The sequence below is a fragment of the Sapajus apella genome, unplaced genomic scaffold (assembly GCF_009761245.1).
Source record: "Sapajus apella isolate SASKATOON/1434 unplaced genomic scaffold, GSC_monkey_1.0 scaffold3, whole genome shotgun sequence".
Lineage (NCBI taxonomy): Eukaryota > Metazoa > Chordata > Mammalia > Primates > Cebidae > Sapajus > Sapajus apella.
The window spans coordinates 5,426,867-5,443,716 of NW_022436943.1; the positions used below are offsets into that span (position 1 = coordinate 5,426,867).

The window sequence follows — 16,850 nt, forward strand, 5'->3', positions numbered from 1 at the left end:
GGAGACCAGCTTGGCAGAAATGCAATGCCGACCTTCACCTGGGGAAGGCTGCCTCAAGAGGAATGTTGGAAGAAAAGCAATTCCATTGATTGTGAAGATTTTCTCCCATCTGTGGGTTGTCTGTTTACTCTGCTGGACTATTACTTTTGTCATAGAGAAGCTCCTTAATTTAATTAAGTCCCACCGATTTACCTTTGTTTTTGACAATTTTCAAAAGAAGATATACAAATGGACAAAAAAAATATGAAAAAATGCTTATCATCACTAATGATCAGGGAAATGCAAATCAAAGCCACAATGCAATACCACCACCTTTCTCCGTCAAGAATGGCCATAACTGAAAACTCAAAACTTATAAATGTTGGTGTGGATGTGGTGAAAAGGGAACACTTCCACACCGCTGGTGGGAATGTAAACTAGTACAACTACTACAGAAACAGTGTAGAGTTTCCTTCAAGAACTAAAGTAGAGCTACCATTTGATCCAGCAATCCCACTACTGGGTATTTCCAGAAAAATACTGGGTGTTTCCAGAGGAAAGAAGTCATTATATTAAAAACATATTTGCACACACGTTTATAGCAGCACAATTCACAATTGCAAAAATGTGGACCCAACCTAAATCCCAAATGCCCATCAATCAACAAGTGGACAAAGAAACTGTGAGATATATATATATCACAGTTGAGCAGTATTCCATCATATATATTCCATCATATATATCACAGTTGAGTAGTATTCCATCATATATATTCCATCATATATATCACAGTTGAGTAGTAGTCCATCATATATATTCCATCATATATATCACAGTTGAGTAGTAGTCCATCATATATATTCCATCATATATATCACAGTTGAGTAGTATTCCATCATATATATTCCATCAAATATATCATAGTTGAGAAGTATTCCATCATATATATTCCATCATATATAACACAGTTTAGTATTCCATCATATATATTCCATCATATATATCATATATATATATATATATTCCATCATATGGATAGATATGTACCCCCAACCCAAAATTTACCCATGTAACAAACAAACCTGAACATGTACCCCCCCAACCCATCATATATAGATAGATAGATGGAATACTATATATATGAATACTATATATATACAAATATGTATATATATCACATATATATGATGGAATACTATACATATATATATATGAATACATTCATATGTATGTGTGTGTGTGTGTGTGTGTGTGTGTGTGTGTGTATATATGATGGAATACTACTCAACCATAAAAAAGAATGAATTAATAGCATTCACAGCAACCTGGATGGAATTAGAGACTATTATGCTAGTGGAGTAACTCAGAAATGGAAAACCAAACATCATATGTTCTCACTTATAAGTGGGAGCTAAGCTATGAGGATGCAAAGGCATAAGGATGATACAATGGACTTTGGGGGCTTGTGGGAGAAAGGGCAGGAAGGCGGTGAGGGATAAAATGTTACAAATTATGTTTAGTGTATACTGCTCGGGTGGCGGGTACACCAAAATCTCACAAATTATCACTAAAGAACTTACTCATGTAACCAAACACCACCTGTTCCCCAAAAACCTATAAAAATTAATGTTAATGTTCAATAAAAATAAATACATAAAAGATTATTATTAAAGATTAAGAAAAAGAAATTCCAGAAGCTTGTGTTCTGCTAAAATGTTACTTGTTGGGTCTCAGTATTATCACTTCTGATAACTGCCACTTCCTCCCCACAGAGAATTTTGAGGTGAACAGAAAAATTGTATTTATAGAAAAGTAAGTACAATGCTGGACAATAAATTAATTCTATCAAGATGTTTAATCTCTGATTTCTGTGTTGCTGTAAAACTCATATATAGTTAATACTGAAAAAAAGGAAGGAATTGAAACGATACAAAGGACATCACAAATTCTTTCCCTTGATTCTGAGTTTAATGCTGAACAACTATAAAAACTGTTGGTAGAACTTACGTGTTCCCAAAAATGCAAGTCCTACAACTACTGGGAGAGTAAGTGGGTTCCGTCAGAACTTAAGTTACCCCTTTCCAACCGCAGGACTGCAATGTGTGTAGTATTTCAAATAAAGCATTCAGGATTCAAGGTAATGCTTTTCCAAATGGGAGCAGATAGATTTTCTTTTTTTTTTTTTTTTTCATTTATTTATTTTATTGCATTTTAGGTTTTGGGGTACATGTGAAGGACATGCAAGATTGTTGCCTAGGTACACACATGGCAGTGTGATTTCCTGCCTTCCTCCCAACACCTACATCTGGCATCTCTCCCCTTGCTATCTCTCCCAAACTCCCCACCCCTCACCATCCCTCCCCTATTTCCCCCCCAACTGACCCGAGTGTGTAGTGCTCCCCTCCCTGTGTCCATGTGTTCTCATTGTTCAACACCCACCTATGAGGGAGAACATGCGGTGCTCGATCTTCTGCTCTTCTGTCAGTTTGCTGAGAATGATGGTTTCCAGGTTCATCCATGTCCCTACAAAGGACACAAACTCATCGTTTTTGATGGCTGCATAATATTCCATGGTGTATATGTGCCACATTTTCCCTGTCCAGTCTATCATCGATGGGCATTTGGGTTGGTTCCAGGTCTTTGCTATTGTAAACAGTGCTGCAATGAACATTTATGTGCATGTGTCCTTATAGTAGAACAATTTATAATCCTTTGGATATATACCCAGTAATGGGATTGCTGGGTCAAATGGAATTTCTATTTCTAGGTCCTTGAGGAATCTCCACACTGTCTTCCACAATGGTTGAACTAATTTACACCCCCACCAACAGTGTAAAAGTGTTCCTATTTCTCCACATCCTCTCCAGCACCTGTTGTCTCCAGACTTTTTAATGATCGCCATTCTAACTGGCGTGAGATGGTATCTCAATGTTGTTTTGATTTGCATTTCTCTGATGGCCAGTGATGATGAGCATTTTTTCATAGGTTTGTTGGCCTCATGTATGTCTTCTTTTGTAAAGTGTCTGTTCATATCCTTTGCCCACTTTTGAATGGGCTTGTTTTTTTTCTTGTAAATCTGTTTTAGTTCTTTGTAAATTCTGGATATCAGCCCTTTGTCAGATGGGTAAACTGCAAAAATTTTTTCCCATTCTGTTGGTTACCGATTCACTCTAATGACTGTTTCTTTTGCCATGCAGAAGCTGTGGAGTTTGATTAGGTCCCATTTGTCTATTTTGGCTTTTGTTGTCAATGCTTTTGGTGTTTTGGTCATGAAGTCCTTGCCTACACCTATGTCCTGAATGGTTTTGCCTAGATTTTCTTCTAGGGTTTCTATGGTGTTAGGTCTTATGTTTAAGTCTTTAATCCATCTGGAGTTAATTTTAGTGTAAGGTGTCAGGAAGGGGTCCACTTTCTGCTTTCTGCACATGGCTAGCCAGTTTTCCCAACACCATTTATTAAACAGGGTCTCCTTTCCTCATTGCTTGTTTTTGTCAGGTTTGTCAAAGATCGGACAGTTGTAGATATGTTGTGTTTCCTCCAGGGCCTCTGTTCTGTTCCATTGGTCTATATCTCTGTTTTGGTACCAGTACCATGTTGTTTTGATTACTGTAGCCTTGTAGTATAGTATGAAGTCCGGTAGTGTGATATCTCCCGCTTTATTCTTTTTGCTTAGAATTGACTTGGCTATGCGGGCTCTCTTTTGGTTCCATATGAAGTTTAAGGTGGTTTTTTCCAGTTCTGTGAAGAAGGTCATTGGTAGCTTGATGGAGATAGCATTGAATCTGTAAATTACTTTGGGCAGTATGGCCATTTTCACGATATTGATTCTTCCTAACCATGAACATGGAATGTTTCTCCACCTGTTTGTGTCCTCTCTTATTTCATTGAGCAGTGGCTTGTAGTTCTCCTTGAAGAGGTCCTTTACGTTCCTTGTTAGTTGTATTCCTAGGTATTTTATTCTCTTTCTGGCAATTGTGAACGGAAGTTCGCTCTTGATTTGGCCCTCGTTAAGTCTGTTATTGGTGTATGTGAATGCATGTGATTTTTGCACATTGATTTTGTATCCCGAGACTTTGCTGAAGTTACTTATCAGTTTCAGGAGCTTTTGAGCTGAGACGATGGGGTCTTCTAGATATACAATCATGTCGTCGGGAGCAGACAGATTTTCAAGGTGTCATCTACTTACCCCTCTTATTGCAAAAAAAAAAAAAAAAAAAAAAAAGCTGTCTACTCTGTATATTTACCTAAGTTAATAAATTGTACTCTTATTGACAAGGAGAATAATAGTTTTGAAGTAAGTACACACACGGTGCTTTAAAAGTCTACTCCATCTCCCTGTTTTATTTTCATACATAATACATGCATTATTTCAGATATTCATTCAAAAGTACATCTATGTACTTGTACTTTTAAAGAAATTATACATTTTCTGATGCCAGAGCACACAGATGGTCCATTTACTACTTCAGGGAACCTGCCACTGTTTTTGAAGCAGTAAAAGTTTCATTTTCTCACTTTTTTTTAACTTCCTATTCTCTTTCATGATATTCACTAACACTATGAAATTATCCAGACATTTTGGAAGCCATTAAAAGTAGAGAAAATTTCTGCTCTCTATAGAATGTAGATCTCATATTTGTTTTTAAACCAAACAGGTGTGTTGAAAAAGGAGGCACAGGGATTTACACTTCTACAGTAACACTGACTTCAGTTCAAAGGCAGGCACACCAATGTCTAATCACTTTGACCAGTCACTTTCACATATGAGGAAGTCAAGGCCTGTGATGAACTGATTCACTAGTTAATGTAATAAATTCAGCTTGTCTCCTTTCTTTGAGCCCCAAAAGTTCAATGGAAATTAGAAAAACATAAAGAATCCAAAGACTCTTAGTTAGTAGGGACACAATTATCCCATAAAAATGTAGAATGTTGTATTTTGTAAAAATTCTTTGCAAAAAAGTAGTTTAAAATGCTTTTTCAGAACCCCAGATACTCTCTCAAGTTCACTGTATAAAATCTTTAACAATGCTTCATCAAGAACTTATTTAAAATACAAAGTCTGGGAAATGCCATTGTGGACATAGGCCCTGGCAAAGATTTCATGATGAAGCAATTGCAACAAAAATTGACAAATTGGGCCTAATTAAACTAAAGCACTTCTGCATAGCAAAGGAAACTATCAACACAGTAAACAGACAACCTCCAGAATGAGAGAAAATATTTGCAAACTATGTATCTACAAAAGGTATAATATCCAGAATCCATAAAGAATTTAAACAAACCAACAAGCAGGAAACAAGCAATCCCATTAAAAAAAATGGTCAAAGGACATGAACAGACACTTCTCAAAAGAAGACAAACACACAGCCAATGAGCATGTGGAAAAATGCTCTACATCACTAATCATTAAATAAATGCAGATCAAGACCACAATGAGATATCATCTCACACCAATCAGAATGGCTATTAAAAAGTCAAAAAACAACAGATGCTGACAAGGTTAAGGAGAAACGGGAACATTTATTCACTGCTGGTGGGAATGTAAATTATTTCAGCCACCACTGAAGACGGTTTGGAGATTTTCAAAGAACTGAAAATAGAACTACCATTCGACCCAACAATCACATTACTGAGTATATACCTAAAGAAATATAAACCATAAAGATACATGCATGCATACGTTCATTGCAGCACTATTCACAACAGCAAAGACATGGAATCAACCTAAATGCCAATCAATGATAGACTGGATAAAGAAAAATGTAGCACATAGACATGATGAAATACCACACAGCCATTAAAAAGAATGAGATCATGTTCTTTGTAATAGCATGGATGAAGCTGGAGGTCATTATCCTAAGTGAATTAACACATGAACAGAAAACCAAATACCACATGTTCTCACTTATGGAAGTTAAACATTGAGTACACATGGACACGAAGAAGAGAACAACAGACACCAGGGCCCAATTGTGAGTAAAAGGCGGGAGGAGGACAAGAATTTAAAAACTACCTAGCAAGTACTACGCTTATTATCTGGGTGATGAAATAATCTGTACATCAAATCCCCAAAACACGCAATTTACCCATGTAACAAACAAACCTGAACATGTACCCCCAACCCAAAATAGAAGTTAGAAAGAAATAATAAAAATAAAACATATGTGCGTGATTGATTCATATCTGCTTGTGAATGTATCTACACCCAGATTTCTAAAAATACATATACAACACAACAGTTCCAAAAGATTACAGGAAAACAGAAAGATATTTATGCTTTCAAAAACAAGATTTAGTAAACATCTATTTAGCAATTATTATTTTTCAGTCATAGTCTCGGTAGTGTGGACACTACACTGAATAATTCAGACATAATACCTGCCTTCATCGAGCAAGAAGCAGATAATAAAAAGTATGAAGAGAGTAATGGGGTGAGAAGAGACAAAAATGCACCAGGGAGAAGACAGCAAAGTCAGAACAACTTTTCTTGTTTTCAATAACATTGCGTTTCATAAACTGTCAGCAAGAATAATCATAAATTATAAGTTCATTATTAAAGCAGTTGAGATCTCATAAGTGGTTGGCACTTTAAAAACTGGTAAAATGGAAACTAAGATTTACCTTACTGCACCTCTGCTATAATACTTGAATTCCTCACGGTCATTGTTGGTGAAAAGGAAAACAAAGAAAAGAACAGCAATGAGTGAAGGAATGGATGGCTAATTGCTCGAATTGACTGAATGGTTGATTTTGTCAAGGTGGAATGAACCACACAGTTGGTATGAAAATCCTTTTGTGTATCTCGTTACCAATTAAAAATAATAACTCATCCTAGGTCAGCATTTGATTGGGTTCCAACTGGATGGCAATTTAATTATTCTAGGTCTCATAATACAACATCTTGCCAAGACGTACTTAGAGATCATCTCTAGATGTTATTCATACTTATACCAAGGTTTTAGTCCAAACGTATTTTCCTTTTGTTCCTCTGTGGTCCTTTTACATATGTTGTTCATTTACTACATTTCGCTTTATCTAGGCATATCAACTTGTGAATAAATATATGTATATATATGTATATTATTTTGTTTCAGTGATTTTTAGGAAACAGGTGGCTTTTTGTTACATTAGTTCTTCAATGGTAATTTCTGAGATTTTGGTGCACCCATCACTCAAACAGTGTATACTATACCCAATGTATAGTCTTTTATCCCTCACCCCACTCCCATCCTTCCCCTTCAATCCCCAGAGTCCATTACTTCACTTCGAAAAATGGTCTCTAACTCCATCCAAGTTGCTGCAAATGCCATTATTTCATTTCTTTTTATGGCAATATTTCTGGACAGAAACACTGTTTCTTGGATGGTCTGATGACTAAAGAATATTCTGTCGACAACAAAAATTAATTCATAATGAAAGTCAACCATAATAACATATTGCAACAAATTTCTAACACATTGATAGCAAAAAATTATGTTTATTATATTCAACAAATTCTACTCTTTGTGAAATCTGGGCAATTCAGTACTCATTCAAAGGCCAAAGTAGAAGAAAACTCAGATGGTTCATCTAATTAAGTTTAAAAAGCATGCTCTTTAATTCTCTGCTAGCACTTCCCCTTTTCTCTTCTTTCGGCCACTACAGCCAGACTAGGCAAGGGTAGGTTTGGTCTACCATCAATCCTGAGTACATAAAGGGGAGACAAAGCATGAAATATTTACAACTGGGAAATATTTGCATTAGTGCAAATTGAGGAGCCTACAACAGTCAGAGACTTCGGGTAAGAAGTCCTGTCTTAGAAGAATCCTCAAATTTTCTCAAAACTATTCTTTCTTACCTAGAACAAAGCCCTTCATTTAATCATGACGTATAGCAATCTGAAGAGGTAAACCTAGCTATGCTGTCTAAAATAATAGCCACTAACCACATGTGGCTATTAAAGTTAAAATTAATTAAAATTAATTGAAATTTAGAATTGTTACTCAGACACACTATCCACATTTCAAGTATTCAGAAGCCACATGTCATTAGTGGCCACAGTCTCAGGCAGCACCAAAGTTCATTTCCAACACCTCAGAACATTCTATAGACAGAACTGCAGAGCCTTCCTAGAAAGTTCTTCTCTTTACTTGGAAGAGAGAAATTGAGACTTGAACAAATCCTGTTGGATTAAAAAGAAATTATATTTGCTTCTCTGTAATTGTTGCCAGCCTTCAGGATGCATCCCCACCCTGGAAACTACTGTGTTAATGTCAGTTATTCACTTCTCTTTCTCTTTCATTTCAAATTTATCTGCTTGGACTGCACAGTCTCACTTCTTTGAGTTTTACATCTCAACACTTTACCACTATCCTTAGGCTAGGCTCAGAGCTGCCTCCCATGCCTCCCAGATTTACCTACACTTTCTATCAGATCAGTCTGGTTCTTATTGTATTTTCTCATCAAAATAATACATTTTACATTTTCAAAGGTTCTTCCCACAGAACTCAGTTCACACCCATCCAGAGAAAGAGGTAGAAATCAGACCTTTCGAGAAATAGAATTAATTAAAACATTTCAGATCAAGTATTTTTCAGAGTTCTCTTCTCTTCATCATGTGTATCCACCCGCAAATATCAAGTGAATACTTAGTCATAATATCTCAACCTTATAAGAGATAAATTCATGATTACATGAAAGTCAAACTTTTCCCTTAAGTTTCTTGACCTTGACATAAAGAAAATGATATAACTAAATTTCAGATTGTGTTCTTCTAGATAAAGGTTTCTCTTATTCAAATATACCTTTTGAAGCCAGTAGAAAGGACTTGCTGATAAACGCTTCAACACCATGCTTTATTACAACAAGTTATTTCTGTTGTTTACTATGTGGTTGACTTGATGAAAAGCAGATCTTCAGCAGAGCATTTTTGTGCAAATTCCTTACCTTTCTGTTTACAAAAGAAAGTGAAAACCTTTCAGGGCTATTTGTCACCATGCCCTAGTAGCCAACAATGCACACTGTCAACTGCTTAAGGTTTCACTTCCTAATTAACTTTCCTAGAAACTAAGAACTGTCTGAAAATACAAAGCCCTCCCATTAGCCTTCCCTCATTCCACTCCGCTCAGTTCTGGATGGATGAAGACTGTGTTGAACAATGAAGTCCTCCAATGGGGTAGGAACCACCCTGCACACAAAGAGAGTAATCTGAGAAAGCTTTCTGCAGAACAAATTAATTATCTACTTCAGTTAGAACCTTTATAAAGGATTACGACATTAAGACAGTCCTGCCCCAAACCTACGCATGAATGTTGAAATTATTCTCAAGCATATTCATTTCCTTCATTCCCAAAGTGAGGTTCGTTTTCATATAATCACTAACAGTATTTCCCAGTCCTTAGCTGAGACACTCCAGATCACAAATGCACACAAAATCCCAATGTATTAGTAATGGGGAACTTTAAATAGAGTCATTATTAAAAGAAGTAGAATTTTATTTTAGATCCTTGTTTGATAAAATGCACCCCACTAAAGAATTAAATAACTACTTGAGTATCCTACAATTATTGTGCTACTGTTCATTTTAATTGAAGAAAATCATTTTTGCAAAATTTTGGAGTATGTTAGTAAAAAATGTAATACTGCAATCATTTTACTTACTTTATCATAGACACAGGGATTGTTTTGTCCATTTTATAGAAAAAGGAAATAAGGAACAGAAAAGTCAACTCACAAACCTCACATTGCACAGAAATCAAGAGCACTGTCAGCAAGGAAATCAAGAGCACTCTGACTCAAAATAAGGCATATGTGTTTTAAAGAATATCAGCATATTCTACCCATCTTAGAGAAGAAACTCAGATTGATATCCCCCAATCAACTGGGCTGGCTAGACATACCACAATTGATTATATAATCATCTGCCTTCCACTACTAAAACTCACTTTGCATAGAAGGTAAAAAATTCAGGTAACTTCACTAGTTCTTCCAAATAATCTCTTATATCTACCAAAGAGAAAAGTCCAGTGATGAAGAGACCCTGGGTTTGGTAGAAGAATGCAGCTGAAAGACCAAAGACAACGCACACAATACTCCAGTAGAGAGTGACTGTCACTGGGTCTTATTGCCATATGTTCATAAGAAAAAGGCCCACTGAAGCCCAGAAGAGCTTATCTCCCTCCTATGACTCAAATATAAAAAATAAATGCCTGTCTTAGTAAAGCTCCTGGGGACCAGTGGCTGGGATTAGCACACAAAGCCTTTTCTGAGACAGCTCTTCTTTGGCAATTACTTATCCACTGAGTAGGAAATTGAAGGGCAAAGGTAAGATAAGTTGTTAAGAAAACCCAGAAAGAACATTCTGATCTTGAAAGCAAATGAACATGGTCTCCTTCATTAAAGGAAATTTAGAAAGGCTGGCTGAGTCTAAGTGCTGCCTGGTTGCTGCTCAAACGTTAGCAGCCATTTGCACAGTGAAAGAGTCAATGACACTAATAATTTGTAATTATTGTACAAGCAATCTGAGCACTTGCCAGGTCAGCTTAAGTTGACTGTGACCAGGTTAAAAAGGAAAAAGGACTTTCAAGGACCATCAAGAACAAACTAGCCTGCTCCATATGAGAATCTGAACAATAATTTGTCTAAATATTTTCATGCAGAATAGTGGCACTGATTTCTTACTTGAAGCCTTGCCTAGCTAACTATATAAGAAAATGAGAAATCCCACCTGAACCATATTTTATTCCAACTTATACACATTGCCAAGATGTAAAGAGGTAACTATATGTAAAATTGTTGCATAGAGCCTTGACCTAACCAAGAAGCAAAGGGAAAGGAAGATGAAATAATTCAGAATCAAGTGGCTGATTAAATAATTGCTAAAATAAAGTTTGCTTTACAACATCAAACTCTTCTTCCCTGATGAAAGTACAGTTTGAACCGTAAGTTTCATTCTCAGATGTTCTTTTCTGCAGATCTTAAGCAGGTGAAGTAAGTAATTAAAAGGGAGAGAAGGTCACATGCTAAATCTGTGTGCAACAAGGGGAGGAAGGCAGCCAAAAAGAGATGCCTCTTTTTGGTGACAGTGATATATGAAACAGACCAGGTTGCTGAATGGAAGAGGAATCAGAATGCAGATAAGCTGAGGATTGGTGGGTAGGCCACTGGGCCCTCAATGGACCTGTCAATAAGGAGACCTTGAGAACATTCAGAGGAAGGCAGGAATCCCAAGTGCAAACATAAGGTTGAATTTTAAGCCAATGGGGCACTCTAATCTTGTACAACATGAAGAGATCAGGAACCAGATAATTTTCCCTGAATGATTTGCTGCTGTGTCCATGAGCTTCTGTGAACCCAATTCAAAACCCATAGGTCTTGCTAAGAGAAACAAACTAATAATCAATTATCAGTTTACCTGCAGAAACAATGTTGTCCACTAGCAATTGGGAGACAGAAAAGAGGTAGAATCAAAATAGTGACTTCTGAGGTCAAGCAAAAATTTCATGTGTTAGTACACACTGTTAATATATATAACATATTTCCCCCAGAAGCAACATAGATATATATCAGCTCACATAAATTAATAACCACATCTTCGCATCTTACATAAAAAATCATGATAAAGAAAGAAAAAGTCAAGGGTATTAGGATACGGGGTTTTGGAATTTTTCAAGATATAAATATTTGCCCTTCACTATAATTTATAACTGCTTTTTATAAAAAAAAAAGTACTCTATGTGATGAAATGTAAATGGTGATTCTGAAATGTTGAAGAGAACCAACTGCAGGTTTTATGCAGGTGAACAATAACACAGAATAGTGTTGCTACAGAGAGGAAGGAGGGGAGAAGGAAAAGTAGACAGAACACGATAATGGCGTCAAAGGTCAAAAGAAGGACAAAATGTAAACATATTATTAGTCACAGCTACTTCAGGCATTCTGCTAAAATCACTTTGTAACTATTATATTTTAAAAATCACAAACTGTAATATCCCCACTGAAATGTTTACCCATTTTAGTATTTCCTCCTTGTAACACTGATCACCCTTGATTATATTTGCATGCTTAACGTCTCTCTTTCTGAAGAGGTGCTATGCTCTCTGAGGTCAGGTTCCTTGTTGATTTTGCTCATGATTATATTTCTTAACTCTGGCACTTTGACACTGTAAGTCCTAAATAAATATTTTAGGGATGGGGAGGGAGGGAGGAAGGGAAGGGAAGGAAAAAAGCTAAAGGATAATAGTATAACTTGATCTGGATAGAGTTACTTGTAAATGCTCTGAGCAAGCTTCAACAATTTGTATCCACAGGGTTTTGGACACATACCTAAGAACATAATTTAGATAGTATGATATAAAATACATTGTAAAACTTTTGAAAAATAAGAATTCATAAGGGATGCCAACTTGCCATGAATAAGATTTATTTGTTTATTTTTTACTTATAGATTCAGAGAGTACATGAACAGGTTTGTTTGTTACATGGGTAATTGCATGTCACTAAGGTTTGGTGTACAAATAATCCCTTTGGTGTACAAATAAACCCAGGTAGTGAGCATAGTACGCAATAGCTTTTAAACCTACAACTCCCTCTCACCCTCCCACTTCAAGTGTCTATGGTTTCTATCTTTGTGTCCATGTGTGTTCACTTTAGCTTCCACTAATGAGTGAAAAATATTCAGTATTTGGTTTTCTGTTCCTGCATTATTTGCTTAGGAAAATGGCTTCCACCTGCATCCGTGTTGCTGCAGAGAACACGATCTCATTCCTTTTAATGGCCTTGTTCATTTGCTTAGGATTGCTTTGGCTATTTGTGCTCTTCTTTGATTCCATATGAATTTTACAATAGTTTTTTTTCTAATTCTGCAAAAAATGTCCTTGGCATTTTGATAGGAATAGCATTGGATCTGTAAATTGCTTTGGGCAGCGTGGCCATTTTAATAATATTGTTTCTTCCTATTCATGAGCATGGAATGTTTTTCCATCCATGGATAGGTTATCTGTTTACTGGGTTGATAGTTTCTTTTGCTGTGCAGAGGCTTTTTAGTTTAACTATGTCCTATTTGTCAATTTTTGGTTTTGTTGCAATTGCTTTTGGGGACTCAGCCATAAATTGTATTCCTATCAAACTGCCAAGGACATTTTTTTGCAGAATTAGAAAAAACTATTCTAAAGTTCATATGGAATCAAAAAAAAGCCCAAATAGCCAAAGCAATCCTAAGCAAAACGAACAAAGTCGGGGGCATCACACTACCTAATTTCAAACTATACTACAAGGCTGTGGTAACCAAAACAGCACGATACTGGTACAAATCTCTGATTTCTTTCTGTTGTGTTTTATAAATGTGCTGTAGATATCTTTCACTTCCTTGGTTAGCCATATTCCTAGGTATTTGATTCTTTTCGTGGCTATTATAAACGGGATTGTGTTCTTGATTTGGCTATCAGCTTGTACATTATTGGTGTATACAAATGCTACTGATTTTTGTACATTGATTTTTGTATCCTGAAACTTTCCTAAAGTTGTTTATCAGTTCTAGGAGCTTTTTGGCAGAGTCTATGGGGTTCTCTAGGTATAGAATCATATTATCTGTGAAGATAGTTTGACTTACTCTCTTCCTATTTGGATGTCTTTAATTTCTTCTTGCCCACTTTCTCTAGCTAGGACTTCCAGTACTATGTTGAATAAGAGTGATGAAAGTGGACATCCTTATCTTGTTTCAGTTCTCAAAGAGAATAGTTCCAGCTTTTGTCAATTCAGTATGATGTTAGCTGTGGGTCTGTCATAGTTGGTTCTTATTACTATGTTTCTTTGATTCCTAGTTTGTTGAGGGTTTTTAACATGAAGAGACATTGAGTTTTATCAAAAGGCTCTTTTGCATCTATTGAGATGATCATGTGGTTTTTGTTTTTAATTCTGTTTATGTGGTGAATCACATTTACTGATTTGTGAATGTTGAACCAACCTTGCATCCCAGAAATAAAGCCTACTTGATCATTGTGGTAACTTTCTGATATGCTACTGGATTTGGTTAGCTATTATTTCATTGAGGATTTTTGCATTTATGTTTATCACAAATATTGAAGCTTTCTTTTTGTTAAGTCTCTGCAAGGCTTTGGTATCAGAATGATGTCAGCTTCATAGAATGAGTTAGGGAGGCAACCCCTCTCTCTTTTTTTGGCGAGGGGGGGGGAATAATTTCCATATAATTGGTACTAGATCTTCGTATGTCTGGTAGAATTTAGCTGTGAATCTATGTCATCTCAAGGTTTTTTTTTTGTTTTTTTTGGTAGGGCTTTTTATTACCAGTTCAACATCAGAGCACATTATTGGTCTGTTCAGGATTTCAGTTTCTTCCTGGTTCAATATTGGGAGGCTGTATGGTTCCAGGAATTTATCCATTTCTTCTATGTTTTCTAGTCTGCATGCATAGAGATGTTGACAATAGTCCCTGAAGGTTTTTATATTCTTGGGGTCAGATGGTAATATCACCTTTCTCATTTCTGATTATGCCTAGTTGGATATTTTCTCTTTTTTTATTAACCTAGCTATCAGTCTATAAATCTTATTCTTTGAAAAAACAAACTTTTAGTGTGAATTTTTATGTGGATTTTTACATCTGAATTTTGTTCAGTTCAGCTCTTATTTTGGTTATTTCTTTTCTTCTGGCTTTGAGGTTGGTTTCCTTGTGTTTTTCTAGTTTCTCTAGGTGCAACATTAGGTTGCTAATTTGAGATCTAATTTCTTAACGTAGGCATTTAGCGCTATAGATTTTCCTCTTAATACTGCTTTACCTGTGTCCCAGAAATTCCAGTATGTTCCACCTAGTAGCAGAATATACATTCTTCTCATCTGCACACACCACATACTCTAAGATTGACGACTGACCACATGTTCTGCTATAAAGCAAGTATCAACAAATTCAAAAAATAAAAATTATACCAACCACATCGTTTCATTAGTTTCAAAGAATTTTTTTATTTCTGCCTTGATTTTATTCTTTACCCAAAAGACATTCAGAAATAGGTTGTTTAATTTCCATGTAATTGTACTGTTTTGAGAGATCTTGGTATTGATTTCTGTCTTTATTGAGTTATGGCCTGAGACTGTGGTTGGTATAATTTTGGTCTTTTTGAATTTGTTGAAACTTTATGGCTGAGCATGTGGTCAATCTTAGATAATGTGCTGTATGTGGATGAGAAGAATGTATATTTTGTTGTTGGCTGCAGTGTTTTGTAAATGTTTATCAGGTCCATTTGGTCAACTGCAAGTTTTAAGCTCAGAATGTCTCTGTTAGTTTTCTGCCTCAATGATTTGTCTAATGCTATCAGTGTCATGTTGAAATCTCCCACTATTATTGTGTGTTTATCTAAGTCTCTTCATAGGTCTCTAGAACTTATTTTATGAATCTGGGTGTTCTAATATTGGATGCATATAAATATTTATATATATGTTTATATATACATATATATATATAGAGAGAGAGAGAGAGAATAGTTATGTCTTCTTGTTGAATTGCACCCTTTATCATTTTGTAATGTCCTTGTCTTTTTTGAGCACTATTTTATCTGATGTAAAAATAGCAACCTGTGCTCTTGTTTTCTGTTTGCCTATAGATCTTTCTCCATCCATTTATTTTGATCCTATGGGTGTCACTGCATGTGAGGTGGGTCTTTGTTAAGACAGCAGACAGTTGGGTCTTGCTTCTTTATCCAACTTGCCATTCAATGTCTTTTAAGTGGGGGCATTTAGCCTGTTTACATTCAAGGTTAGTATATCTATGTGAGGATTTGATCTTGTCATTATGTTGTTACCTGGTTGTATGAAGACTTGATTGTATAGTTACTTTGCAGTGTTAGTGGGCTATATAATTGTTTTTCCATGGTAGCAGGTATTGATCTTTGTTTCCATGTTTAGCACTCACTTAAAGACATTCTTTAAGGCGGGTCTAGTAAAAAATTCATTTAGCATTATCTTCTCTGAAAATAACTTTCTATTTCTTTTTCTTATGAAGCTCGATTTGGTGAGATATGAAATTCTTGGATGAAATTTCTTTTCTTTAAGGAAGCTGAAAATAGGCCTACAATTTCTTCTGGCTTGTAAGGTTTCTGCTGAAGCATCCACTATTTGCCTGACAAGATTCCCTTTGTAAAAAATAAGGAATGCTTCATGAATTTCTGTGTTGCCCTCATGCAGAAGCCATGCTATCTTCTTTGTATCACTCCAATTTTACCATGCGTGCTGCAAAAGCAGGCACATGAATAAGATTTAAATTCTGAGTATACTAGGATGAATGAATCAACAGAATAACTTAAATGATGTGAGACTCAATAAAGATAAGGACTATTTGGGTATTCATTCTCTTACTGTACCTTTTTATGCTTCTGGAGAGTTCTTGTAAAAGAATAAATTGATATTAATAATACAGCAGCTGTTGGTAAACCATAACTAAGGCATAAAGTCTAGAGAAATATGGTGTTAGGGTAAAATTATTCATTTAAGAGACTTGGGGATTTAACCCTAATAAATCCCATAAACTAACTAGGTTATAGTCTCTTAAACTGTGAGATGAAAATAGTAAATCAAATTATTTCTGAAGACATTTTGAATTGTGAATATCTTTTTCTTTATACCTAAGTTTCATACTTTAGTGAGAGTACCAGAAAAGCAACAACAATAAATAGTATGCCCTCTTCATACACAGAGATTTTTTTTTTTTTTTTTTTTTTTGAGATGGAGTTTCGCTCTTGTTACCCAGGCCGGAATGCAATGGCATGATCTTGGCTCACCCGCAGCCTCCGCCTCCTGGGTTCAGGCAATTCTCCTGCCTCAGCCTCCTGAGTAGCTGGGATTGCAGGCACGTGCCACCACATACACAGAGATTTTTATGGTAC

General features: G+C 35.8%; 1 non-coding gene across 1 annotated transcript; it reads right to left on the bottom strand.

Moving 5' to 3' along the window:
- Positions 1-16,107: 16,107 nt before the first annotated feature.
- Positions 16,108-16,213, bottom strand: LOC116536010. The gene has a single exon (XR_004262433.1). It is a non-coding gene; the product is annotated as a U6 spliceosomal RNA (small nuclear RNA).
- Between the last annotated feature and the right edge of the window lie 637 nt (positions 16,214-16,850).